The 27,471-nt window shown below is 45.6% G+C and overlaps 22 non-coding genes across 22 annotated transcripts; all 22 read left to right on the forward strand.

Annotated features, from left to right (window-relative positions):
• The first annotated feature begins 658 nt into the window (after positions 1–658).
• On the forward strand, positions 659–732 carry trnan-guu. The gene has a single exon. It is a non-coding gene; the product is annotated as a tRNA-Asn (tRNA).
• An 811-nt stretch (positions 733–1,543) lies between these two features.
• On the forward strand, positions 1,544–1,617 carry trnan-guu. Its single transcript has one exon. It is a non-coding gene; the product is annotated as a tRNA-Asn (tRNA).
• Positions 1,618–2,428: 811 nt separating this feature from the next.
• Positions 2,429–2,501, forward strand: trnan-guu. Its single transcript has one exon. It is a non-coding gene; the product is annotated as a tRNA-Asn (tRNA).
• Positions 2,502–3,312: 811 nt separating this feature from the next.
• Positions 3,313–3,386, forward strand: trnan-guu. Its single transcript has one exon. It is a non-coding gene; the product is annotated as a tRNA-Asn (tRNA).
• An 812-nt stretch (positions 3,387–4,198) lies between these two features.
• Positions 4,199–4,272, forward strand: trnan-guu. The gene has a single exon. It is a non-coding gene; the product is annotated as a tRNA-Asn (tRNA).
• An 812-nt stretch (positions 4,273–5,084) lies between these two features.
• On the forward strand, positions 5,085–5,158 carry trnan-guu. The gene has a single exon. It is a non-coding gene; the product is annotated as a tRNA-Asn (tRNA).
• An 811-nt stretch (positions 5,159–5,969) lies between these two features.
• On the forward strand, positions 5,970–6,043 carry trnan-guu. Its single transcript has one exon. It is a non-coding gene; the product is annotated as a tRNA-Asn (tRNA).
• Positions 6,044–6,855: 812 nt separating this feature from the next.
• On the forward strand, positions 6,856–6,929 carry trnan-guu. Its single transcript has one exon. It is a non-coding gene; the product is annotated as a tRNA-Asn (tRNA).
• An 811-nt stretch (positions 6,930–7,740) lies between these two features.
• Positions 7,741–7,814, forward strand: trnan-guu. Its single transcript has one exon. It is a non-coding gene; the product is annotated as a tRNA-Asn (tRNA).
• An 811-nt stretch (positions 7,815–8,625) lies between these two features.
• On the forward strand, positions 8,626–8,699 carry trnan-guu. The gene has a single exon. It is a non-coding gene; the product is annotated as a tRNA-Asn (tRNA).
• Positions 8,700–9,511: 812 nt separating this feature from the next.
• On the forward strand, positions 9,512–9,585 carry trnan-guu. Its single transcript has one exon. It is a non-coding gene; the product is annotated as a tRNA-Asn (tRNA).
• Positions 9,586–11,812: 2,227 nt separating this feature from the next.
• Positions 11,813–11,886, forward strand: trnan-guu. Its single transcript has one exon. It is a non-coding gene; the product is annotated as a tRNA-Asn (tRNA).
• Positions 11,887–12,701: 815 nt separating this feature from the next.
• trnan-guu lies at positions 12,702–12,775 on the forward strand. The gene has a single exon. It is a non-coding gene; the product is annotated as a tRNA-Asn (tRNA).
• An 811-nt stretch (positions 12,776–13,586) lies between these two features.
• On the forward strand, positions 13,587–13,660 carry trnan-guu. Its single transcript has one exon. It is a non-coding gene; the product is annotated as a tRNA-Asn (tRNA).
• Positions 13,661–14,472: 812 nt separating this feature from the next.
• Positions 14,473–14,546, forward strand: trnan-guu. The gene has a single exon. It is a non-coding gene; the product is annotated as a tRNA-Asn (tRNA).
• A 3,113-nt stretch (positions 14,547–17,659) lies between these two features.
• On the forward strand, positions 17,660–17,733 carry trnan-guu. Its single transcript has one exon. It is a non-coding gene; the product is annotated as a tRNA-Asn (tRNA).
• Positions 17,734–19,961: 2,228 nt separating this feature from the next.
• trnan-guu lies at positions 19,962–20,035 on the forward strand. Its single transcript has one exon. It is a non-coding gene; the product is annotated as a tRNA-Asn (tRNA).
• A 930-nt stretch (positions 20,036–20,965) lies between these two features.
• Positions 20,966–21,038, forward strand: trnak-cuu. Its single transcript has one exon. It is a non-coding gene; the product is annotated as a tRNA-Lys (tRNA).
• Positions 21,039–22,263: 1,225 nt separating this feature from the next.
• trnan-guu lies at positions 22,264–22,337 on the forward strand. Its single transcript has one exon. It is a non-coding gene; the product is annotated as a tRNA-Asn (tRNA).
• Positions 22,338–24,564: 2,227 nt separating this feature from the next.
• Positions 24,565–24,638, forward strand: trnan-guu. The gene has a single exon. It is a non-coding gene; the product is annotated as a tRNA-Asn (tRNA).
• A 932-nt stretch (positions 24,639–25,570) lies between these two features.
• Positions 25,571–25,643, forward strand: trnak-cuu. Its single transcript has one exon. It is a non-coding gene; the product is annotated as a tRNA-Lys (tRNA).
• A 1,238-nt stretch (positions 25,644–26,881) lies between these two features.
• On the forward strand, positions 26,882–26,955 carry trnan-guu. The gene has a single exon. It is a non-coding gene; the product is annotated as a tRNA-Asn (tRNA).
• Positions 26,956–27,471: the final 516 nt, after the last annotated feature.

Here is a 27,471-nt window from a genome sequence, read left to right on the forward strand (position 1 = left end):
AAATTGCACGACATAAGAATCAGACAACATTGAACAGTTTTGAAAACTGAACAGAGGCCCGTTCAGTTGGAATGAACAACTCAATTAATCCCTCGTCCTCGTCTGCATTGTGTGACAAGGAAAATCAGAATAGAAGCAATATTCCACCTCTGCACTGTCGTAAGGAACTGAACCACTTCCATGAACTGCACCACTATAATGAGAAGAGAATCTGTTCTTGTGGTCTTGTTCGAGGGACAGAAGTTGGATCAGACATGGTCCGCTGCTGCCTGCAAAACAGTGAACACTACAGGGCAGAGGGATCACAGATTTAAATCTCAAACATGGGACACCACCTGCGACAGTGCCTGCCACCCTCCTTCTCTGTAGATTCCCTATCTTGTCTGTCAGTTTTGCAATTCCGTGTCTCAGCAATTAGATTGGACATCATAAAGTCCCCAAATGATGGCACAGGTTGCCGGAGAGCTTGTGCTCTCTGGCAGACATGGACCTGCAGTGGGAGGGATCAGACTGAACCCATGTTTCCAAAATAAGTGCTCCACTATTTATTTTGGAAAATGAAAGCTGATGGGAGCGATTGACATTCGGCTGGTGGCGCTGTGGAGCTATCAGTCACTGACACCCTGGTTTACGATAGCTTGAGTGGGGTTTATGCAGAGTCTCTGTGGCGCAATTGGTTAGCGCGTTCGGCTGTTAACCGAAAGGTTGGTGGTTCGAAACCACCCAGGGACGCTGTTTTCTCCAACTTCCCCGCTTTGGTTTTCTGCCTTTTCCCGTATAGCTTTTGTGACATTGTGAACAAGAACAAATCGCTAATTCTGTCTCAGCTCTACTGTGTTACAATGAGTGCACACAGAAGTAACTGATTGTTTGACGACTCATTGCAAATTGCACGACGTAAGAATCAGACAACATTGAACAGTTTTGAAAACTGAACAGAGGCCCGTTCAGTTGGAATGAACAACTCAATTAATCCCTCGTCCTCGTCTGCATTGTGCGACAGGGAAAATCAGAATAGAAGCAATATTCCACCTCTGCAAAGTCGTAAGAAACTGAACCACTTCCATGAACTGCACCACTATAATGAGAAGAGAATCTGTTCTTGTGGTCTTGTTCGAGAGACAGATGTTGGATCAGACATGGTCCGCTGCTGCCTGCAAAACAGTGACAACTACAGGGCAGAGGGATCACAGATTTAAATCTCAAACATGGGACACCACCTGCGACAGTGCCTGCCACTCTCCTTCTCTGTAGATTCCCTATCTTGTCTGTCAGTTTTGCAATTCCGTGTCTCAGCAATTAGATTGGACATCATAAAGTCCCCAAATGATGGCACAGGTTGCCGGAGAGCTTGTGCTCTCTGGCAGGCATGGACCTGCAGTGGGAGGGATCAGACTGAACCCATGTTTCCAAAATAAGTGCTCCACTATTTATTTTGGAAAATGAAAGCTGATGGGAACGATTGTCATTCGGCTGGTGGCGCTGTGGAGCTATCAGTCACTGACACCCTCGTTTGCGATAGCTTGAGTGGGGTTTATCCAGAGTCTCTGTGGCGCAATTGGTTAGCGCGTTCGGCTGTTAACCGAAAGGTTGGTGGTTCGAAACCACCGAGGGACGCTGTTTTCTCCAACTTCCCCGCTTTGGTTTTCTGCCTTTTCCCGTATAGCTTTTGCGACATTTTGAACAAGAACAAATCGCTAATTCTGTCTCAGCTCTACTGTGTTACAATGAGTGCACACAGAAGTAACTGATTGTTTGACGACTCATTGCAAATTGCACGACATAAGAATCAGACAACATTGAACAGTTTTGAAAACTGAACAGAGGCCCGTTCAGTTGGAATGAACAACTCAATTAATCCCTCGTCCTCGTCTGCATTGTGTGACAAGGAAAATCAGAATAGAAGCAATATTCCACCTCTGCACTGTCGTAAGGAACTGAACCACTTCCATGAACTGCACCACTATAATGAGAAGAGAATCTGTTCTTGTGGTCTTGTTCGAGGGACAGAAGTTGGATCAGACATGGTCCGCTGCTGCCTGCAAAACAGTGAACACTACAGGGCAGAGGGATCACAGATTTAAATCTCAAACATGGGACACCACCTGCGACAGTGCCTGCCACCCTCCTTCTCTGTAGATTCCCTATCTTGTCTGTCAGTTTTGCAATTCCGTGTCTCAGCAATTAGATTGGACATCATAAAGTCCCCAAATGATGGCACAGGTTGCCGGAGAGCTTGTGCTCTCTGGCAGACATGGACCTGCAGTGGGAGGGATCAGACTGAACCCATGTTTCCAAAATAAGTGCTCCACTATTTATTTTGGAAAATGAAAGCTGATGGGAGCGATTGACATTCGGCTGGTGGCGCTGTGGAGCTATCAGTCACTGACACCCTCGTTTACGATAGCTTGAGTGGGGTTTATGCAGAGTCTCTGTGGCGCAATTGGTTAGCGCGTTCGGCTGTTAACCGAAAGGTTGGTGGTTCGAAACCACCCAGGACACTGTTTTCTCCAACTTCCCCGCTTTGGTTTTCTGCCTTTTCCCGTATAGCTTTTGTGACATTGTGAACAAGAACAAATCGCTAATTCTGTCTCAGCTCTACTGTGTTACAATGAGTGCACACAGAAGTAACTGATTGTTTGACGACTCATTGCAAATTGCACGACGTAAGAATCAGACAACATTGAACAGTTTTGAAAACTGAACAGAGGCCCGTTCAGTTGGAATGAACAACTCAATTAATCCCTCGTCCTCGTCTGCATTGTGCGACAGGGAAAATCAGAATAGAAGCAATATTCCACCTCTGCAAAGTCGTAAGAAACTGAACCACTTCCATGAACTGCACCACTATAATGAGAAGAGAATCTGTTCTTGTGGTCTTGTTCGAGAGACAGATGTTGGATCAGACATGGTCCGCTGCTGCCTGCAAAACAGTGAAAACTACAGGGCAGAGGGATCACAGATTTAAATCTCAAACATGGGACACCACCTGCGACAGTGCCTGCCACTCTCCTTCTCTGTAGATTCCCTATCTTGTCTGTCAGTTTTGCAATTCCGTGTCTCAGCAATTAGATTGGACATCATAAAGTCCCCAAATGATGGCACAGGTTGCCGGAGAGCTTGTGCTCTCTGGCAGGCATGGACCTGCAGTGGGAGGGATCAGACTGAACCCATGTTTCCAAAATAAGTGCTCCACTATTTATTTTGGAAAATGAAAGCTGATGGGAACGATTGTCATTCGGCTGGTGGCGCTGTGGAGCTATCAGTCACTGACACCCTCGTTTGCGATAGCTTGAGTGGGGTTTATCCAGAGTCTCTGTGGCGCAATTGGTTAGCGCGTTCGGCTGTTAACCGAAAGGTTGGTGGTTCGAAACCACCGAGGGACGCTGTTTTCTCCAACTTCCCCCGCTTTGGTTTTCTGCCTTTTCCCGTATAGCTTTTGCGACATTTTGAACAAGAACAAATCGCTAATTCTGTCTCAGCTCTACTGTGTTACAATGAGTGCACACAGAAGTAACTGATTGTTTGACGACTCATTGCAAATTGCACGACATAAGAATCAGACAACATTGAACAGTTTTGAAAACTGAACAGAGGCCCGTTCAGTTGGAATGAACAACTTAATTAATCCCTCGTCCTCGTCTGCATTGTGTGACAAGGAAAATCAGAATAGAAGCAATATTCCACCTCTGCACTGTCGTAAGGAACTGAACCACTTCCATGAACTGCACCACTATAATGAGAAGAGAATCTGTTCTTGTGGTCTTGTTCGAGGGACAGAAGTTGGATCAGACATGGTCCGCTGCTGCCTGCAAAACAGTGAACACTACAGGGCAGAGGGATCACAGATTTAAATCTCAAACATGGGACACCACCTGCGACAGTGCCTGCCACTCTCCTTCTCTGTAGATTCCCTATCTTGTCTGTCAGTTTTGCAATTCCGTGTCTCAGCAAATAGATTGGACATCATAAAGTCCCCAAATGATGGCACAGGTTGCCGGAGAGCTTGTGCTCTCTGGCAGGCATGGACCTGCAGTGGGAGGGATCAGACTGAACCCATGTTTCCAAAATAAGTGCTCCACTATTTATTTTGGAAAATGAAAGCTGATGGGAACGATTGTCATTCGGCTGGTGGCGCTGTGGAGCTATCAGTCACTGACACCCTCGTTTACGATAGCTTGAGTGGGGTTTATGCAGAGTCTCTGTGGCGCAATTGGTTAGCGCGTTCGGCTGTTAACTGAAAGGTTGGTGGTTCGAAACCACCCAGGGACGCTGTTTTCTCCAACTTCCCCTGCTTTGGTTTTCTGCCTTTTCCCGTATAGCTTTTGTGACATTGTGAACAAGAATAAATCGCTAATTCTGTCTCAGCTCTACTGTGTTACAATGAGTGCACACAGAAGTAACTGATTGTTTGACGACTCATTGCAAATTGCACGACATAAGAATCAGACAACATTGAACAGTTTTGAAAACTGAACAGAGGCCCGTTCAGTTGGAATGAACAACTCAATTAATCCCTCGTCCTCGTCTGCATTGTGTGACAAGGAAAATCAGAATAGAAGCAATATTCCACCTCTGCACTGTCGTAAGGAACTGAACCACTTCCATGAACTGCACCACTATAATGAGAAGAGAATCTGTTCTTGTGGTCTTGTTCGAGGGACAGAAGTTGGATCAGACATGGTCCGCTGCTGCCTGCAAAACAGTGAACACTACAGGGCAGAGGGATCACAGATTTAAATCTCAAACATGGGACACCACCTGCGACAGTGCCTGCCACCCTCCTTCTCTGTAGATTCCCTATCTTGTCTGTCAGTTTTGCAATTCCGTGTCTCAGCAATTAGATTGGACATCATAAAGTCCCCAAATGATGGCACAGGTTGCCGGAGAGCTTGTGCTCTCTGGCAGACATGGACCTGCAGTGGGAGGGATCAGACTGAACCCATGTTTCCAAAATAAGTGCTCCACTATTTATTTTGGAAAATGAAAGCTGATGGGAGCGATTGACATTCGGCTGGTGGCGCTGTGGAGCTATCAGTCACTGACACCCTCGTTTACGATAGCTTGAGTGGGGTTTATGCAGAGTCTCTGTGGCGCAATTGGTTAGCGCGTTCGGCTGTTAACCGAAAGGTTGGTAGTTCGAAACCACCCAGGGACGCTGTTTTCTCCAACTTCCCCGCTTTGGTTTTCTGCCTTTTCCCGTATAGCTTTTGTGACATTGTGAACAAGAACAAATCGCTAATTCTGTCTCAGCTCTACTGTGTTACAATGAGTGCACACAGAAGTAACTGATTGTTTGACGACTCATTGCAAATTGCACGACGTAAGAATCAGACAACATTGAACAGTTTTGAAAACTGAACAGAGGCCCGTTCAGTTGGAATGAACAACTTAATTAATCCCTCGTCCTCGTCTGCATTGTGTGACAAGGAAAATCAGAATAGAAGCAATATTCCACCTCTGCACTGTCGTAAGGAACTGAACCACTTCCATGAACTGCACCACTATAATGAGAAGAGAATCTGTTCTTGTGGTCTTGTTCGAGGGACAGAAGTTGGATCAGACATGGTCCGCTGCTGCCTGCAAAACAGTGAACACTACAGGGCAGAGGGATCACAGATTTAAATCTCAAACATGGGACACCACCTGCGACAGTGCCTGCCACTCTCCTTCTCTGTAGATTCCCTATCTTGTCTGTCAGTTTTGCAATTCCGTGTCTCAGCAAATAGATTGGACATCATAAAGTCCCCAAATGATGGCACAGGTTGCCGGAGAGCTTGTGCTCTCTGGCAGGCATGGACCTGCAGTGGGAGGGATCAGACTGAACCCATGTTTCCAAAATAAGTGCTCCACTATTTATTTTGGAAAATGAAAGCTGATGGGAACGATTGTCATTCGGCTGGTGGCGCTGTGGAGCTATCAGTCACTGACACCCTCGTTTACGATAGCTTGAGTGGGGTTTATCCAGAGTCTCTGTGGCGCAATTGGTTAGCGCGTTCGGCTGTTAACTGAAAGGTTGGTGGTTCGAAACCACCCAGGGACGCTGTTTTCTCCAACTTCCCCTGCTTTGGTTTTCTGCCTTTTCCCGTATAGCTTTTGTGACATTGTGAACAAGAATAAATCGTTAATTCTGTCTCAGCTCTACTGTGTTACAATGAGTGCACACAGAAGTAACTGATTGTTTGACGACTCATTGCAAATTGCACGACATAAGAATCAGACAACATTGAACAGTTTTGAAAACTGAACAGAGGCCCGTTCAGTTGGAATGAACAACTCAATTAATCCCTCGTCCTCGTCTGCATTGTGTGACAAGGAAAATCAGAATAGAAGCAATATTCCACCTCTGCACTGTCGTAAGGAACTGAACCACTTCCATGAACTGCACCACTATAATGAGAAGAGAATCTGTTCTTGTGGTCTTGTTCGAGGGACAGAAGTTGGATCAGACATGGTCCGCTGCTGCCTGCAAAACAGTGAACACTACAGGGCAGAGGGATCACAGATTTAAATCTCAAACATGGGACACCACCTGCGACAGTGCCTGCCACCCTCCTTCTCTGTAGATTCCCTATCTTGTCTGTCAGTTTTGCAATTCCGTGTCTCAGCAATTAGATTGGACATCATAAAGTCCCCAAATGATGGCACAGGTTGCCGGAGAGCTTGTGCTCTCTGGCAGACATGGACCTGCAGTGGGAGGGATCAGACTGAACCCATGTTTCCAAAATAAGTGCTCCACTATTTATTTTGGAAAATGAAAGCTGATGGGAGCGATTGACATTCGGCTGGTGGCGCTGTGGAGCTATCAGTCACTGACACCCTCGTTTACGATAGCTTGAGTGGGGTTTATGCAGAGTCTCTGTGGCGCAATTGGTTAGCGCGTTCGGCTGTTAACCGAAAGGTTGGTGGTTCGAAACCACCCAGGGACGCTGTTTTCTCCAATTTCCCCGCTTTGGTTTTCTGCCTTTTCCCGTATAGCTTTTGTGACATTGTGAACAAGAACAAATCGCTAATTCTGTCTCAGCTCTACTGTGTTACAATGAGTGCACACAGAAGTAACTGATTGTTTGACGACTCATTGCAAATTGCACGACGTAAGAATCAGACAACATTGAACAGTTTTGAAAACTGAACAGAGGCCCGTTCAGTTGGAATGAACAACTTAATTAATCCCTCGTCCTCGTCTGCATTGTGTGACAAGGAAAATCAGAATAGAAGCAATATTCCACCTCTGCACTGTCGTAAGGAACTGAACCACTTCCATGAACTGCACCACTATAATGAGAAGAGAATCTGTTCTTGTGGTCTTGTTCGAGGGACAGAAGTTGGATCAGACATGGTCCGCTGCTGCCTGCAAAACAGTGAACACTACAGGGCAGAGGGATCACAGATTTAAATCTCAAACATGGGACACCACCTGCGACAGTGCCTGCCACTCTCCTTCTCTGTAGATTCCCTATCTTGTCTGTCAGTTTTGCAATTCCGTGTCTCAGCAAATAGATTGGACATCATAAAGTCCCCAAATGATGGCACAGGTTGCCGGAGAGCTTGTGCTCTCTGGCAGGCATGGACCTGCAGTGGGAGGGATCAGACTGAACCCATGTTTCCAAAATAAGTGCTCCACTATTTATTTTGGAAAATGAAAGCTGATGGGAACGATTGTCATTCGGCTGGTGGCGCTGTGGAGCTATCAGTCACTGACACCCTCGTTTACGATAGCTTGAGTGGGGTTTATGCAGAGTCTCTGTGGCGCAATTGGTTAGCGCGTTCGGCTGTTAACCGAAAGGTTGGTGGTTCGCAACCACCCAGGGACGCTGTTTTCTCCAACTTCCCCGCTTTGGTTTTCTGCCTTTTCCCGTATAGCTTTTGTGACATTGTGAACAAGAACAAATCGCTCATTCTGTCTCATCTCTACTGTGTTACAATGATTGCACACAGAAGTAACTGATTGTTTGACGACTCATTGCAAATTGCACGACGTAAGAATCAGACAACATTGAACAGTTTTGAAAACTGAACAGAGGCCCGTTCAGTTGGAATGAACAACTCAATTAATCCCTCGTCCTCGTCTGCATTGTGTGACAGGGAAAATCAGAATAGAAGCAATATTCCACCTCTGCACTGTCGTAAGGAACTGAACCACTTCCATGAACTGCACCACTATAATGAGAAGAGAATCTGTTCTTGTGGTCTTGTTCGAGGGACAGATGTTGGATCAGACATGGTCCGCTGCTGCCTGCAAAACAGTGAACACTACAGGGCAGAGCGATCACAGATCTAAATCTCAAACATGGGACACCACCTGCGACAGTGCCTGCCACTCTCCTTCTCTGTAGATTTCCTATCTTGTCAGTTAGTTTTGCAATTCCGTATCTGAGAAATTAGATTGGACATCATAAAGCCCCCAAATGATGGCACAGATTGCCGGAGAGCTTGTGCTCTCTGGCAGACATGGATCTGCAGTGGGAGGGATCAGACTGAACCCATGTTTCCAAAATAAGTGCCCCACTATTTATTTTGGAAAAGGAAAGCTGATGGGAACGATTGTCATTCGGCTGGTGGCACTGTGGAGCTTTCAGTCACTGACACCCTCGTTTACGATAGTTTGAGTGGGGGTTATCCCGAGTCTCTGTGGCGCAATTGGTTATCGCGTTCGGCTGTTAATCGAAAGGTTGGTGGTTCGAATCCACCCAGGGACGCTGTTTGCCCCAACTTCCCCTGCTTTGGTTTTCTGCCTTTTCCAGTATAGCTTTTTGACATTGTGAACAAGAACACATCGCAAATTCTGTCTCAGCTCTACTGTGTTACAATGAGTGCACACAGAAGTAACTGATTGCTTGACGACTCATTGCAAATTGCACGACGTAAGAATCAGACAACATTGAACAGTTTTGAAAACTGAACAGAGGCCCGTTCAGTTGGAATGAACAACTCAATTAATCCCTCGTCCTCGTCTGCATTGTGTGACAAGGAAAATCAGAATAGAAGCAATATTCCACCTCTGCACTGTCGTAAGGAACTGAACCACTTCCATGAACTGCACCACTATAATGAGAAGAGAATCTGTTCTTGTGGTCTTGTTCGAGGGACAGATGTTGGATCAGACATGGTCCGCTGCTGCCTGCAAAACAGTGAACACTACAGGGCAGATGGATCACAGATTTAAATCTCAAACATGGGACACCACCTGCGACAGTGCCTGCCACTCTCCTTCTCTGTAGATTCCCTATCTTGTCTGTCAGTTTTGCAATTCCGTGTCTCAGCAATTAGATTGGACATCATAAAGTCCCCAAATGATGGCACAGGTTGCCGGAGAGCTTGTGCTCTCTGGCAGACATGGATCTGCAATGGGAGGGATCAGACTGAACCCATGTTTCCAAAATAAGTGTACAACTATTTTTTTTGGAAAAGGAAAGCTGACGGGAACGATTGTCATTCGGCTGGTGGAACTGTGGAGCTATCAGTCACTGACACCCTCGTTTACGATAGCTTGAGTGGGGGTTATTCCCGAGTCTCTGTGGCGCAATTGGTTAGCGCGTTCGGCTGTTAACCGAAAGGTTGGTGGTTCGAAACCACCCAGGGACGCTGTTTTCTCCAACTTCCCCCGCTTTGGTTTTCTACCTTTTCCAGTATAGCTTTTTGACATTGTGAACAAGAACACATCGCAAATTCTGTCTCAGCTCTCCTGTGTTACAATGAGTGCACACAGAAGTAACTGATTGTTTGACGACTCATTGCAAATTGCACGACGTAAGAATCAGACAACATTGAACAGTTTTGAAAACTGAACAGAGGCCCGTTCAGTTGGAATGAACAACTCAATTAATCCCTCGTCCTCGTCTGCATTGTGTGACAGGGAAAATCAGAATAGAAGCAATATTCCACCTCTGTAATGACCAACAATATGATGGAAGCAGAGCTCGCCAACTGCAGTTTCAAGCAGCGGGTTACTGCTCATCCCTGGGTCACAAAATACTCCATCGCGAGACAAGCCTCCCAATGCACCAAGCACAGTCCTGGATCACGACGATCGAATATATCCCACTCACTGAACCTCCGAGCAGCTTTTACACAACCTCAGTGACTGTGAGTGGGTCACAATAAAATTTGACATTAACTTTCTTTATCTTCTCCCCCTAACACTCTTTCACTTGGTAAAAGGTTGACTGTTGTAAATCTGAAAATTATGACCTGAAATTATTATGTATAGAACGGGTTTTGTCTTGTTCTCTGTCAAGTTTGCAATTCACTTCCCCGCGACTGATTAATGTCATCTCGTTTGAAAATGCTGGCACAAAAGGAGAAAATGTGGAAATCGTGGAATAATTCGTGAGGAAACTGTGCCATAATAGTTTCAAGGAGGTGTGCTTTAATTAGGAAGCTGTGAACGATGTTATTGATAATTGAGTGGAAACGTTCGCCCTGTGGGCTTCTCGGAGGCAGGTTTCTTCGCATTCGCTGCAATCAGCCAGTTATGTCACTGCTTTATTAGATGTAGCTTGACTTCACCAATTTTCCCGGCTAGCTCTATCGGCAGAGCATGAGTCTCTTAATTTCAGGGTCGTGGGTTCAAGCTCCACGTTGGACGCGGTTTCATTTTAATGCTGTTGCATTGTTGAACCAATGCTCGCGATTCCTCAGACTGAGCCGCAGCTCAAACTGTGTCTGGCTCCAGACAGCTTTGTTCCTCTCACAATTGCTGCTTATTGAGGGCAAAAGCACTTCTCTCCAAGTATGAGGCGAGATTGTTTGAACGCCCTCATGTACAAAGAATTGCCGCTCTTCAAAAATGACAAGCTCCACTCAAGCCCCTGAACCAGAAAAGCTACTCAGAGTCACGGAACGACAATGGCCTGATCGCAATAGGCCCACACTTAACAAGATGCAAACCTAAAAGAACACACTCAAAAAGATGGGTGGAGAATATTTGACTGTCCTGCTCAGGAATAGTCATATCAGGATGAGCTACGAAAAAGTACAGTGCAGGATACCTTAAGGAGATTTGTTTGAAGTGTATACAACGATGGCGCACAGGGATATAATGGTTATGAAGGGCCACTTACCCTGAGCAGAGAGATCAATAACCCGGGTAGTGGAATTATAAAGAATGAAAACTTCGCATTTATACTCCGCCTTCCAGCAACAGCGCCATCCCCAACTGCTTTTCAGACAAAGAAGTCCATTTTAAGTGGTTTCCATACATCTTTCAAAATTCGAAATCAGTGGCAACATAGCGTGACCAATCTATCTATACTGCATACATCGTTGTGCTCAGGGGTGAGAACCACACAGATAGGAAGTGCATGCACTGTCGTAAGAAACTGAACCACTTCCATGAACTGCACCACTATAATGAGAAGAGAATCTGTTCTTGTGGTCTTGTTCGAGGGACAGATGTTGGATCAGACATGGTCCGCTGCTGCCTGCAAACCAGTGACAACTCCAGGGCAGAGCGATCACAGATCTAAATCTCAAACATGGGACACCACCTGCGACAGTGCCTGCCACTCTCCTTCTCTGTAGATTTCCTATCTTGTCAGTTAGTTTTGCAATTCCGTGTCTGAGAAATTAGATTTGACATCATAAAGCCCCCAAATGATGGCACAGATTGCCGGAGAGCTTGTGCTCTCTGGCAGACATGGATCTGCAGTGGGAGGGATCAGACTGAACCCATGTTTCCAAAATAAGTGCCCCACTATTTATTTTGGAAAAGGAAAGCTGATGGGAACGATTGTCATTCGGCTGGTGGCACTGTGGAGCTTTCAGTCACTGAAACCCTCGTTTACGATAGTTTGAGTGGGGGTTATCCCGAGTCTCTGTGGAGCAATTGGTTATCGCGTTCGGCTGTTAATCGAAAGGTTGGTGGTTCGAATCCACCCAGGGACGCTGTTTGCCCCAACTTCCCCTGCTTTGGTTTTCTGCCTTTTCCAGTATAACTTTTGTGACATTGTGAAGACGAACAAATCGCAAATTCTGTCTCAGCTCTACTGTGTTACAATGAGTGCACACAGAAGTAACTGATTGTTTGACGACTCATTGCAAATTGCACGACGTAAGAATCAGACAACATTGAACAGTTTTGAAAACTGAACAGAGGCCCGTTCAGTTGGAATGAACAACTCAATTAATCCCTCGTCCTCGTCTGCATTGTGCGACAGGGAAAATCAGAATAGAAGCAATATTCCACCTCTGCAAAGCCGTAAGAAACTGAACAACTTCCATGAACTGCACCACTATAATGAGAAGAGAATCTGTTCTTGTGGTCTTGTTCGAGGGACAGATGTTGGATCAGACATGGTCCGCTGCTGCCTGCAAAACAGTGACAACTCCAGGGCAGAGCGATCACAGATTGAAATCTCAAACATGGGACACCACCTGCGACGATGCCTGCCACTCTACTTCTCTGTAGATTCCCTATCTTGTCTGTCAGTTTTGGAATTCCGTGTCTGAGCAATGAGATTGGACATCATAAAGTCCCCAAATGATGATACAGGTTGCAGGAGAGCTTGTGCTCTCTGGCAGACATGGACCTGCAGTGCGAATGATTCAGACTGAACCCATGTTTCCAAAATTAAGTGCCCCACTATTTATTTTGGAAAAGGAAAGCTGATGTGAACGATTGCTATTCGGCTGGTGGAACTGTGGAGCTATCAGTCACTGACACCCTCGTTTACGATAGCTTGAGTGCGGATTATTACCGAGTCTCTGTGGCGCAATTGGTTAGCGCGTTCGGCTGTTAACCGAAAGGTTGGTGGTTCGAATCCACCCAGGGACGCTGTTTGCTCCAACTTCCACCGCTTTGGTTTTCTGCCTTTTCCAGTATAGCTTTTTGACATTGTGAACAAGAACACATCGCAAATTCTGTCTCAGCTCTACTGTGTTACAATGAGTGCACACAGAAGTAACTGATTGTTTGACGACTCATTGCAAATTGCACGACGTAAGAATCAGACAACATTGAACAGTTTTGAAAACTGAACAGAGGCCCGTTCAGTTGGAATGAACAACTCAATTAATCCCTCGTCCTCGTCTGCATTGTGTGACAAGGAAAATCAGAATAGAAGCAATATTCCACCTCTGCACTGTCGTAAGGAACTGAACCACTTCCATGAACTGCACCACTATAATGAGAAGAGAATCTGTTCTTGTGGTCTTGTTCGAGGGACAGATGTTGGATCAGACATGGTCCGCTGCTGCCTGCAAAACAGTGAACACTACAGGGCAGAGGGATCACAGATTTAAATCTCAAACATGGGACACCACCTGCGACAGTGCCTGCCACTCTCCTTCTCTGTAGATTCCCTATCTTGTCTGTCAGTTTTGCAATTCAGTGTCTCAGCAATTAGATTGGACATCATAAAGTCCCCAAATGATGGCACAGGTTGCCGGAGAGCTTGTGCTCTCTGGCAGGCATGGACCTGCAGTGGGAGGGATCAGACTGAACCCATGTTTCCAAAATAAGTGCTCCACTATTTATTTTGGAAAATGAAAGCTGATGGGAGCGATTGACATTCGGCTGGTGGCGCTGTGGAGCTATCAGTCACTGACACCCTCGTTTACGATAGCTTGAGTGGGGTTTATGCGGAGTCTCTGTGGCGCAATTGGTTAGCGCGTTCGGCTGTTAACCGAAAGGTTGGTGGTTCGAAACCACCCAGGGACGCTGTTTTCTCCAACTTCCCCGCTTTGGTTTTCTGCCTTTTCCCGTATAGCTTTTGTGACATTGTGAACAAGAACAAATCGCTAATTCTGTCTCAGCTCTACTGTGTTACAATGAGTGCACACAGAAGTAACTGATTGTTTGACGACTCATTGCAAATTGCACGACGTAAGAATCAGACAACATTGAACAGTTTTGAAAACTGAACAGAGGCCCGTTCAGTTGGAATGAACAACTCAATTAATCCCTCGTCCTCGTCTGCATTGTGTGACAGGGAAAATCAGAATAGAAGCAATATTCCACCTCTGCACTGTCGTAAGGAACTGAACCACTTCCATGAACTGCACCACTATAATGAGAAGAGAATCTGTTCTTGTGGTCTTGTTCGAGGGACAGATGTTGGATCAGACATGGTCCGCTGCTGCCTGCAAAACAGTGAACACTACAGGGCAGAGCGATCACAGATCTAAATCTCAAACATGGGACACCACCTGCGACAGTGCCTGCCACTCTCCTTCTCTGTAGATTTCCTATCTTGTCAGTTAGTTTTGCAATTCCGTATCTGAGAAATTAGATTTGACATCATAAAGCCCCCAAATGATGGCACAGATTGCCGGAGAGCTTGTGCTCTCTGGCAGACATGGATCTGCAATGGGAGGGATCAGACTGAACCCATGTTTCCAAAATAAGTGTACAACTATTTTTTTTGGAAAAGGAAAGCTGACGGGAACGATTGTCATTCGGCTGGTGGAACTGTGGAGCTATCAGTCACTGACACCCTCGTTTACGATAGCTTGAGTGGGGGTTATTCCCGAGTCTCTGTGGCGCAATTGGTTAGCGCGTTCGGCTGTTAACCGAAAGGTTGGTGGTTCGAAACCACCCAGGGACGCTGTTTTCTCCAACTTCCCCCGCTTTGGTTTTCTACCTTTTCCAGTATAGCTTTTTGACATTGTGAACAAGAACACATCGCAAATTCTGTCTCAGCTCTCCTGTGTTACAATGAGTGCACACAGAAGTAACTGATTGTTTGACGACTCATTGCAAATTGCACGACGTAAGAATCAGACAACATTGAACAGTTTTGAAAACTGAACAGAGGCCCGTTCAGTTGGAATGAACAACTCAATTAATCCCTCGTCCTCGTCTGCATTGTGTGACAGGGAAAATCAGAATAGAAGCAATATTCCACCTCTGTAATGACCAACAATATGATGGAAGCAGAGCTCGCCAACTGCAGTTTCAAGCAGCGGGTTACTGCTCATCCCTGGGTCACAAAATACTCCATCGCGAGACAAGCCTCCCAATGCACCAAGCACAGTCCTGGATCACGACGATCGAATATATCCCACTCACTGAACCTCCGAGCAGCTTTTACACAACCTCAGTGAGTGTGAGTGGGTCACAATAAAATTTGACATTAACTTTCTTTATCTTCTCACCCTAACACTCTTTCACTTGGTAAAAGGTTGACTGTTGTAAATCTGAAAATTATGACCTGGAATTATTTTGTATAGAACGGGTTTTGTCTTGTTCTCTGTCAAGTTTGCAATTCACTTCCCCGCGACTGATTAATGTCATCTCGTTTGAAAATGCTGGCACAAAAGGAGAAAATGTGGAAATCGTGGAATAATTCGTGAGGAAACTGTGCCATAATAGTTTCAAGGAGGTGTGCTTTAATTAGGAAGCTGTGAACGATGTTATTGATAATTGAGTGGAAACGTTCGCCCTGTGGGCTTCTCGGAGGCAGGTTTCTTCGCATTCGCTGCAATCAGCCAGTTATGTCACTGCTTTATTAGATGTAGCTTGACTTCACCAATTTTCCCGGCTAGCTCTGTCGGCAGAGCATGAGTCTCTTAATTTCAGGGTCGTGGGTTCAAGCTCCACGTTGGACGCGGTTTCATTTTAATGCTGTTGCATTGTTGAACCAATGCTCGCGATTCCTCAGACTGAGCCGCAGCTCAAACTGTGTCTGGCTCCAGACAGCTTTGTTCCTCTCACAATTGCTGCTTATTGAGGGCAAAAGCACTTCTCTCCAAGTATGAGGCGAGATTGTTTGAACGCCCTCATGTACAAAGAATTGCCGCTCTTCAAAAATGACAAGCTCCACTCAAGCCCCTGAACCAGAAAAGCTACTCAGAGTCACGGAACGACAATGGCCTGATCGCAATAGGCCCACACTTAACAAGATGCAAACCTAAAAGAACACACTCAAAAAGATGGGTGGAGAATATTTGACTGTCCTGCTCAGGAAAAGTCATATCAGGATGAGCTACGAAAAAGTACAGTGCAGGAAACCTCAAGGAGATTTGTTTGAAGTGTATACAAAGATGGCGCACAGGGATATAATGGTTATGAAGGGCCACTTACCCTGAGCAGAGAGATCAATAACCCGGGTAGTGGAATTATAAAGAATGAAAACTTTGCATTTATACTCCGCCTTCCAGCAACAGCGCCATCCCCAACTGCTTTTCAGACAAAGAAGTCCATTTTAAGTGGTTTCCATACATCTTTCAAAATTCGAAATCAGTGGCAACATAGCGTGACCAATCTATCTATACTGCATACATCGTTGTGCTCAGGGGTGAGAACCACACAGATAGGAAGTGCATGCACTGTCGTAAGAAACTGAACCACTTCCATGAACTGCACCACTATAATGAGAAGAGAATCTGTTCTTGTGGTCTTGTTCGAGGGACAGATGTTGGATCAGACATGGTCCGCTGCTGCCTGCAAACCAGTGACAACTCCAGGGCAGAGCGATCACAGATCTAAATCTCAAACATGGGACACCACCTGCGACAGTGCCTGCCACTCTCCTTCTCTGTAGATTTCCTATCTTGTCAGTTAGTTTTGCAATTCCGTGTCTGAGAAATTAGATTTGACATCATAAAGCCCCCAAATGATGGCACAGATTGCCGGAGAGCTTGTGCTCTCTGGCAGACATGGATCTGCAGTGGGAGGGATCAGACTGAACCCATGTTTCCAAAATAAGTGCCCCACTATTTATTTTGGAAAAGGAAAGCCGATGGGAACGATTGTCATTCGGCTGGTGGCACTGTGGAGCTTTCAGTCACTGAAACCCTCGTTTACGATAGTTTGAGTGGGGGTTATCCCGAGTCTCTGTGGAGCAATTGGTTATCGCGTTCGGCTGTTAATCGAAAGGTTGGTGCTTCGAATCCACCCAGGGACGCTGTTTGCCCCAACTTCCCCTGCTTTGGTTTTCTGCCTTTTCCAGTATAACTTTTGTGACATTGTGAAGACGAACAAATCGCAAATCTGTCTCAGCTCTACTGTGTTACAATGAGTGCACACAGAAGTAACTGATTGTTTGACGACTCATTGCAAATTGCACGACGTAAGAATCAGACAAAATTGAACAGTTTTGAAAACTGAACAGAGGCCCGTTCAGTTGGAATGAACAACTCAATTAATCCCTCGTCCTCGTCTGCATTGTGCGACAGGGAAAATCAGAATAGAAGCAATATTCCACCTCTGCAAAGCCGTAAGAAACTGAACAACTTCCATGAACTGCACCACTATAATGAGAAGAGAATCTGTTCTTGTGGTCTTGTTCGAGGGACAGATGTTGGATCAGACATGGTCCGCTGCTGCCTGCAAAACAGTGACAACTCCAGGGCAGAGCGATCACAGATTGAAATCTCAAACATGGGACACCACCTGCGACGATGCCTGCCACTCTACTTCTCTGTAGATTCCCTATCTTGTCTGTCAGTTTTGGAATTCCGTGTCTGAGCAATGAGATTGGACATCATAAAGTCCCCAAATGATGATACAGGTTGCAGGAGAGCTTGTGCTCTCTGGCAGACATGGACCTGCAGTGCGAATGATTAGACTGAACCCATGTTTCCAAAATTACTGCCCCACTATTTATTTTGGAAAAGGAAAGCTGATGTGAACGATTGCTATTCGGCTGGTGGAACTGTGGAGCTATCAGTCACTGACACCCTCGTTTACGATAGCTTGAGTGCGGATTATTACCGAGTTTCTGTGGCGCAATTGGTTAGCGCGTTCGGCTGTTAACCGAAAGGTTGGTGGTTCGAATCCACCCAGGGACGCTGTTTGCTCCAACTTCCCCCGCTTTGGTTTTCTGCCTTTTCCAGTATAGCTTTTTGACATTGTGAACAAGAACACATCGCAAATTCTGTCTCAGCTCTACTGTGTTACAATGAGTGCACACAGAAGTAACTGATTGTTTGACGACTCATTGCAAATTGCACGACGTAAGAATCAGACAACATTGAACAGTTTTGAAAACTGAACAGAGGCCCGTTCAGTTAGAATGAACAACTCAATTAATCCCTCGTCCTCGTCTGCATTGTGTGACAGGGAAAATCAGAATAGAAGCAATATTCCACCTCTGTAATGACCAACAATATGATGGAAGCAGAGCGCGCCAACTGCAGTTTCAAGCAGCGTGTTACTGCTCATCCCTGGGTCACAAAATACTCCATCGCGAGACAAGCCTCCCAATGCACCAAGCACAGTCCTGGATCGCGACGATCGAATATATCCCACTCACTGAACCTCCGAGCTGCTTATACACAACCTCAGTGAGTGTGAGTGGGTCACAAAAAAATTTGATATTAACTTTCTTTATCTTCTCACCCTAACACTCTTTCACTTGGTAAAAGGTTGACTGTTGTAAATCTGAAAATTATGACCTGGAATTATTTTGTATAGAACGGGTTTTGTCTTGTTCTCTGTCAAGTTTGCAATTCACTTCCCCGCGACTGATTAATGTCATCTCGTTTGAAAATGCTGGCACAAAAGGAGAAAATGTGGAAATCGTGGAATAATTCGTGAGGAAACTGTGCCATAATAGTTTCAAGGAGGTGTGCTTTAATTAGGAAGCTGTGAACGATGTTATTGATAATTGAGTGGAAACGTTCGCCCTGTGGGCTTCTCGGAGGCAGGTTTCTTCGCATTCGCTGCAATCAGCCAGTTATGTCACTGCTTTATTAGATGTAGCTTGACTTCTCCAATGTTCCCGGCTAGCTCAGTCGGCAGAGCATGAGTCTCTTAATTTCAGGATCGTGGGTTCAAGCTCCACGTTGGGCGCGGTTTCATTTTAATGCTGTTGCATTGTTGAACCAATGCTCGCGATTCCTCAGACTGAGCCGCAGCTCAAACTGTGTCTGGCTCCAGACAGCTTTGTTCCTCTCACAATTGCTGCTTATTGAGGGCAAAAGCACTTCTCTCCAAGTATGAGGCGAGATTGTTTGAACGCCCTCATGTACAAAGAATTGCCGCTCTTCAAAAATGACAAGCTCCACTCAAGCCCCTGAACCAGAAAAGCTACTCAGAGTCACGGAACGACAATGGCAACTGCCTGATCGCAATAGGCCCACACTTAACAAGATGCAAACCTAAAAGAACACACTCAAAAAGATGGGTGGAGAATATTTGGCTGTCCTGCTCAGGAATAGTCATATCAGGATGAGCTACGAAAAAGTACAGTGCAGGAAAACTCGAGGAGATTTGTTTGAAGTGTATACAACGATGGGGCACAGGGATATAATGGTGATGAAGGACCACTTACCCTGAGCAGAGAGATCAATAACCGGGTAGTGGAATTAGGAAGAATGAAAACTTCGAATTTATACTCCGCCTTCCAGCAACAGCGCCATCCCCAACTGCTTTTCGGACAAAGAAGACCATTTTAAGTGGTTTCCATACTTCTATCAAAATTCGAAATCAGGGGCAACTTAGCCATCTATCTATACTGCATACATCGTTGTGCTCAGGGGGTGAGAACCACACAGATAGGAAGGGCATGCACTGTCGTAAGAAACTGAACAACTTCCATGAACTGCACCACTATAATGAGAAGAGAATCTGTTCTTGTGGTCTTGTTCGAGGGACAGATGTTGGATCAGACATGGTCCGCTGCTGCCTGCAAAACAGTGACAACTCCAGGGCAGAGCGATCACAGATTGAAATCTCAAACATGGGACACCACCTGCGACGATGCCTGCCACTCTACTTCTCTGTAGATTCCCTATCTTGTCTGTCAGTTTTGGAATTCCGTGTCTGAGCAATGAGATTGGACATCATAAAGTCCCCAAATGATGACACAGGTTGCAGGAGAGCTTGTGCTCTCTGGCAGACATGGACCTGCAGTGCGAATGATTAGACTGAACCCATGTTTCCAAAATTACTGCCCCACTATTTATTTTGAAAAAGGAAAGCTGATGTGAACGATTGCTATTCGGCTGGTGGCGCTGTGGAGCTATCAGTCACTGACACCCTCGTTTACGATAGCTTGAGTGGAGCTTATTTCCGAGTCTCTGTGGCGCAATTGGTTAGCGCGTTCGGCTGTTAACCGAAAGGTTGGTGGTTTGAATCCACCCAGGGACGCTGTTTGCTCCAACTTCCCCCGCTTTGGTTTTCTGCCTTTTCCAGTATAGCTTTTTGACATTGTGAACAAGAACACATCGCAAATTCTGTCTCAGCTCTACTGTGTTACAATGAGTGCACACAGAAGTAACTGATTGTTTGACGACTCATTGCAAATTGCACGACGTAAGAATCAGACAACATTGAACAGTTTTGAAAACTGAACAGAGGCCCGTTCAGTTAGAATGAACAACTCAATTAATCCCTCGTCCTCGTCTGCATTGTGTGACAGGGAAAATCAGAATAGAAGCAATATTCCACCTCTGTAATGACCAACAATATGATGGAAGCAGAGCGCGCCAACTGCAGTTTCAAGCAGCGGGTTACTGCTCATCCCTGGGTCACAAAATACTCCATCGCGAGACAAGCCTCCCAATGCACCAAGCACAGTCCTGGATCACGACGATCGAATATATCCCACTCACTGAACCTCCGAGCTGCTTATACACAACCTCAGTGAGTGTGAGTGGGTCACAAAAAAATTTGATATTAACTTTCTTTATCTTCTCACCCTAACACTCTTTCACTTGGTAAAAGGTTGACTGTTGTAAATCTGAAAATTATGACCTGGAATTATTTTGTATAGAACGGGTTTTGTCTTGTTCTCTGTCAAGTTTGCAATTCACTTCCCCGCGACTGATTAATGTAATCTCGTTTGAAAATGCTGGCACAAAAGGAGAAAATGTGGAAATCGTGGAATAATTCGTGAGGAAACTGTGCCATAATAGTTTCAAGGAGGTGTGCTTTAATTAGGAAGCTGTGAACGATGTTATTGATAATTGAGTGGAAACGTTCGCCCTGTGGGCTTCTCGGAGGCAGGTTTCTTCGCATTCGCTGCAATCAGCCAGTTATGTCACTGCTTTATTAGATGTAGCTTGACTTCTCCAATGTTCCCGGCTAGCTCAGTCGGCAGAGCATGAGTCTCTTAATTTCAGGGTCGTGGGTTCAAGCTCCACGTTGGGCGCGGTTTCATTTTAATGCTGTTGCATTGTTGAACCAATGCTCGCGATTCCTCAGACTGAGCCGCAGCTCAAACTGTGTCTGGCTCCAGACAGCTTTGTTCCTCTCACAATTGCTGCTTATTGAGGGCAAAAGCACTTCTCTCCAAGTATGAGGCGAGATTGTTTGAACGCCCTCATGTACAAAGAATTGCCGCTCTTCAAAAATGACAAGCTCCACTCAAGCCCCTGAACCAGAAAAGCTACTCAGAGTCACGGAACGACAATGGCAACTGCCTGATCGCAATAGGCCCACACTTAACAAGATGCAAACCTAAAAGAACACACTCAAAAAGATGGGTGGAGAATATTTGGCTGTCCTGCTCAGGAATAGTCATATCAGGATGAGCTACGAAAAAGTACAGTGCAGGAAAACTCGAGGAGATTTGTTTGAAGTGTATACAACGATGGGGCACAGGGATATAATGGTGATGAAGGACCACTTACCCTGAGCAGAGAGATCAATAACCGGGTAGTGGAATTAGGAAGAATGAAAACTTCGAATTTATACTCCGCCTTCCAGCAACAGCGCCATCCCCAACTGCTTTTCGGACAAAGAAGACCATTTTAAGTGGTTTCCATACTTCTATCAAAATTCGAAATCAGGGGCAACTTAGCCATCTATCTATACTGCATACATCGTTGTGCTCAGGGGGTGAGAACCACACAGATAGGAAGGGCATGCACTGTCGTAAGAAACTGAACAACTTCCATGAACTGCACCACTATAATGAGAAGAGAATCTGTTCTTGTGGTCTTGTTCGAGGGACAGATGTTGGATCAGACATGGTCCGCTGCTGCCTGCAAAACAGTGACAACTACAGGTCAGAGGGATCACAGATTGAAATCTCAAACATGGGACACCACCTGCGACGATGCCTGCCACTCTACTTCTCTGTAGATTCCCTATCTTGTCTGTCAGTTTTGGAATTCCGTGTCTGAGCAATGAGATTGGACATCATAAAGTCCCCAAATGATGACACAGGTTGCAGGAGAGCTTGTGCTCTCTGGCAGACATGGACCTGCAGTGCGAATGATTAGACTGAACCCATGTTTCCAAAATTACTGCCCCACTATTTATTTTGGAAAAGGAAAGCTGATGTGAACGATTGTTATTCGGCTGGTGGCGCTGTGGAGCTATCAGTCACTGACACCCTCGTTTACGATAGCTTGAGTGGAGCTTGTTTCCGAGTCTCTGTGGCGCAATTGGTTAGCGCGTTCGGCTGTTAACCGAAAGGTTGGTGGTTTGAATCCACCCAGGGACGCTGTTTGCTCCAACTTCCCCCGCTTTGGTTTTCTGCCTTTTCCAGTATAGCTTTTTGACATTGTGAACAAGAACACATCGCAAATTCTGTCTCAGCTCTACTGTGTTACAATGAGTGCACACAGAAGTAACTGATTGTTTGACGACTCATTGCAAATTGCACAACGTAAGAAACAGACAACATTGAACAGTTTTGAAAACTGAACAGAGGCCCGTTCAGTTGGAATGAACAACTCAATTAATCCCTCGTCCTCGTCTGCATTGTGTGACAGGGAAAATCAGAATAGAAGCAATATTCCACCTCTGTAATGACCAACAATATGATGGAAGCAGAGCGCGCCAACTGCAGTTTCAAGCAGCGGGTTACTGCTCATCCCTGGGTCACAAAATACTCCATCGCGAGACAAGCCTCCCAATGCACCAAGCACAGGCCTGGATCACGACGATCGAATATATCCCACTCACTGAACCTCCGAGCAGCTTATACACAACCTCAGTGAGTGTGAGTGATCACAAAAAAATTTAACGTTACCTTTCTTTATCTTCTCACCCTAACACTCTTTCACTTAGTAAAAGGTTGACTGTTGTAAATCTGAAAATTATGACCTGGAATTATTTTGTATAGAACGGGTTTTGTCTTGTACTCTGTCAAGTTTGCAATTCACTTCCCCGCGACTGATTAATGTAATCTCGTTTGAAAATGTTGGCACAAAAGGAGAAAATGTGGAAATCGTGGAATAATTCGTGATGAAACTGTGCCATAATAGTTTCAAGGAGGTGTGCTTTAATTAGGAAGCTGTGAACGATGTTATTGATAATTGAGTGGAAACGTTCGCCCTGTGGGCTTCTCGGAGGCAGGTTTCTTCACATTCGCTGCAATCAGCCAGGTATGTCACTGTGTTATTAGATGTAGCTTGACTTCTCCAATGTTCCCGGCTAGCTCAGTCGGCAGAGCATGAGTCTCTTAATTTCAGGGTCGTGCGTTCAAGCTCCACGTTGGGCGCGGTTTTATTTTAATGCTGTTGCATTGTTGAACCAATGCTCGCGATTCCTCAGACTGAGCCGCAGCTCAAACTGTGTCTGGCTCCAGACAGCTTTGTTCCTCTCACAATTGCTGCTTATTGAGGGCAAAAGCACTTCTCTCCAAGTATGAGGCGAGATTGTTTGAACGCCCTCATGTACAAAGAATTGCCGCTCTTCAAAAATGACAAGCTCCACTCAAGCCCCTGAACCAGAAAAGCTACTCAGAGTCACGGAACGACAATGGCAACTGCCTGATCGCAATAGGCCCACACTTAACAAGATGCAAACCTAAAAGAACACACTCAAAAAGATGGGTGGAGAATATTTGGCTGTCCTGCTCAGGAATAGTCATATCAGGATGAGCTACGAAAAAGTACAGTGCAGGAAACCTCGAGGAGATTTGTTTGAAGTGTATACAACGATGGGGCACAGGGATATAATGGTTATGAAGGACCACTTACCCTGAGCAGAGAGATCAATAACCGGGTAGTGGAATTAGGAAGAATGAAAACTTCGAATTTATACTCCGCCTTCCAGCAACAGCGCCATCCCCAACTGCTTTTCGGACAAAGAAGACAATTTTAAGTGGTTTCCATACTTCTTTCAAAATTCGAAATCAGGGGCAACTTAGCCATCTATCTATACTGCATACATCGTTGTGCTCAGGGGGTGAGAACCACACAGATAGGAAGGGCATGCACTGTCGTAAGAAACTGAACAACTTCCATGAACTGCACCACTATAATGAGAAGAGAATCTGTTCTTGTGGTCTTGTTCGAGGGACAGATGTTGGATCAGACATGGTCCGCTGCTGCCTGCAAAACAGTGACAACTCCAGGGCAGAGCGATCACAGATTGAAATCTCAAACATGGGACACCACCTGCGACGATGCCTGCCACTCTACTTCTCTGTAGATTCCCTATCTTGTCTGTCAGTTTTGGAATTCCGTGTCTGAGCAATGAGATTGGACATCATAAAGTCCCTAAATGATGACACAGGTTGCAGGAGAGCTTGTGCTCTCTGGCAGACATGGACCTGCAGTGCGAATGATTAGACTGAACCCATGTTTCCAAAATTACTGCCCCACTATTTATTTTGGAAAAGGAAAGCTGATGTGAACGATTGTTATTCGGCTGGTGGCGCTGTGGAGCTATCAGTCACTGACACCCGCGTTTAGGATAGCTTGAGTAAGGCTTATTTCCGAGTCTCTGTGGCGCAATTAGTTAGCGCGTTCGGCTGTTAACCGAAAGGTTGGTGGTTCGAAACCACCCAGGGACGCTGTTTGCTCCAACTTCCCCCGCTTTGGTTTTCTGCCTTTTCCAGTATACCTTTTGTGACATTGTGAACAAGAACAAATCTTAAATTCTGTCTCAGCTCTACTGTGTTACAATGAGTGCACACAGAAGTAACTGATTGTTTGACGACTCATTGCAAATTGCACGACGTAGGAATCAGACAACATTGAACAGTTTTGAAAACTGAACAGAGGCCCGTTCAGTTGGAATGAACAACTCAATTAATCCCTCGTGCTCGTCTGCATTGTGTGACAGGGAAAATCAGAATAGAAGCAATATTCCACCAATCTAATGACCGACAACACGATGGAAGCAGAGCGCGCCAACTACAATTTCAAGCAGCGGGTTACTGCTCATCCCTGGGACACAAAATACTCCATCGCGAGACAAGCCTCCCAATGCACCTCGCACAGGCCTGGATCACGACGATCGAATGTATCCCACTCACTGAACCTCCGAGCAGCTTATACACAGCCTCAGTGAGTGTGAGTGGGTCACAAAAAAATTTGACATTAACTTTCTTTATCTTCTCACCGTAACACTCTTTCACTTGGTAAAAGGTTGACTGTTGTAAATCTGAAAATTATGACCATGGACTTATTTTGTACAGAACGGGTTTGTCTTTTTTCTCTGTCAAGTGTGCAATTCACTTCCTCGCGACTGTTATATCTAATCTCGTTTGAAAATGCTGACACAAAAGGAGAAAATGTGGAAATCGTGGAATAATTCGTGAGGAAACTGTGCCATAATTGATTCAAGGAGAAGTGCTTTAATTAGGAAGCTGTGAATGATGTTATTGATAATTGAGTGGAAACGTTTGACCCTGTGGACTTCTCGAGGCAGGTTACTTCGCCTTCGCTGCAATCAGCCAGTTATGTCACTGCGATATGAGATGTAATTTGACGTTATCAATGTGCCCGGCCAGCTCAGTAGGTAGAGCATGGGACTCTTAATTTCATCGTCGTGGGTTCAAGCCCCACGTTGGGCGCGGTTTCATTTTAATGCTGTTCCATTGTTGAACCCATGTTCGCGATTTCTCTGGCAGAGTCGCAGCTCAAACTGTGTCTGGCTCCAGACAGCTTTGTTCACCTCACTGGCCTCATTGCTGCGTAGTGAGCGCAAAAGCTCTTCTCTCCGAGTATGAGGCGAGTTTGTTTGAAACCCCTCACGTACAAAGAATTGCCTCTCTTCAAAAATGACAAGCTCCACTCAAGCCCCTGAACCAGAAAAACTGCTCAGAGTCACGGAACGACAATGGCAACTGCCTGATCGCAATGGGCCCACACTTAACAAGATGCAAACCAAAAAGAACACACTCAAAAAGATGGGTGGAGAAAATTTGGCTGTCCTGCTCAGGAATAGTCATATGAGGATGAGCTGCGAATAATTACTGTGCAGGAAACCAAGAGGAGATTTGTTTGAAGTGTATACAACGATGGGGCACCGGGAAGGAATGGTTATGAAGGACCACTTACCCTGAGCAGAGAGATCAATAACCCGGGTAGTGGAATTAGATAGAATGAAAACTTCGAATTTATACTCCGCCTTCCAGCAACAGCGCCATCCCCAACTGCGTTTCAGACAAAGAAGTCCATTTTAAGTGGTTTCCAAACTTCTTTCAAAATTCGAAATCAGTGGCAACTTAGCGTAACCAATCTATCTATACCGCATACATCGTTGTGCTCAGGCGGTGAGATCCACACAGATAGGAAGTGCATGCACTGTCGTAAGAAACTGAACAACTTCCATGAACTGCACCACTATAATGAGAAGAGAATCTGTTCTTGTGGTCTTGTTCAAGGGACAGATGTTGGATCAGACATGGTTCGCTGCTGCCTGCAAAATAGTGACAACTCCAGGGCAGAGGGATCACAGATTTAAATCTCAAACATGGGACACCACCTGCGACAGTGCCTGCCACTCTACTTCTCTGTAGATTCCCTATCTTGTCGGTCAGTTTTGCAATTCCGTGTCTGAGCATTGAGATTGGACATCATAAAGTCCCCAAATGATGGCAGAGGTTGCAGGAGAGCTTGTGCTCTCTGGCAGACATGGACCTGTAGTGGGAGGGATCAGACTGAACCCATGTTTCCAAAATTACTGCCCAACTATTTATTTTGGAAAAGGAAAGCTGATGGGAACGATTGTCATTCGGCTGGTGGCACTGTGGAGCTATCAGTCACTGACACCCTCGTTTACGACAGCTTGAGTGGGGGTTATTCCCGAGTCTCTGTGGCGCAATTGGTTAGCGCGTTCGGCTGTTAACCGAAAGGTTGGTGGTTCGAAACCACCCAGGGACTCTGTTTTCTCCAACTTCCCCCGCTTTGGTTTTCTGCCTTTTCCAGTTGAGCTATTGTGAACAAGAACAAATCGCAAATTCTGTCTCAGTTCTACTGTGTTACAATGAGTGCACACAGAAGTAACTGATTGTTTGATGACTCACTGCAAATTGCACGACGTAAGAATCAGACAACATTGAACAGTTTTCAAAACTGAACAGAGGTCCGTTCAGTTGGAATGAACAACTCAATTAATCCCTCGTTCTCGTCTGCATTGTGTGACAGGGAAAATCAGAATAGAAGCAATATTCCACCTCTGTAATGACCAACAACACGATGGAAGCAGAGCGCGCCAACTGCAGTTTCCAGCAGCGGGTTTCTGCTCATCCGTGGGACACAAAATACTCCATCGCGAGACAAGCCTCCCAATGCACCAAGCACAGGCCTGGATCACGACGATCGAATATATCCCACTCACTGAACCTCCGAGCAGCTCATACACAACTTCAGAGAGTGTGAGTGGGTCACAAAAAAAAT

Source organism: Scyliorhinus canicula, chromosome 17, assembly GCF_902713615.1.
Source record: "Scyliorhinus canicula chromosome 17, sScyCan1.1, whole genome shotgun sequence".
Taxonomy (NCBI): Eukaryota; Metazoa; Chordata; class Chondrichthyes; order Carcharhiniformes; family Scyliorhinidae; genus Scyliorhinus; species Scyliorhinus canicula.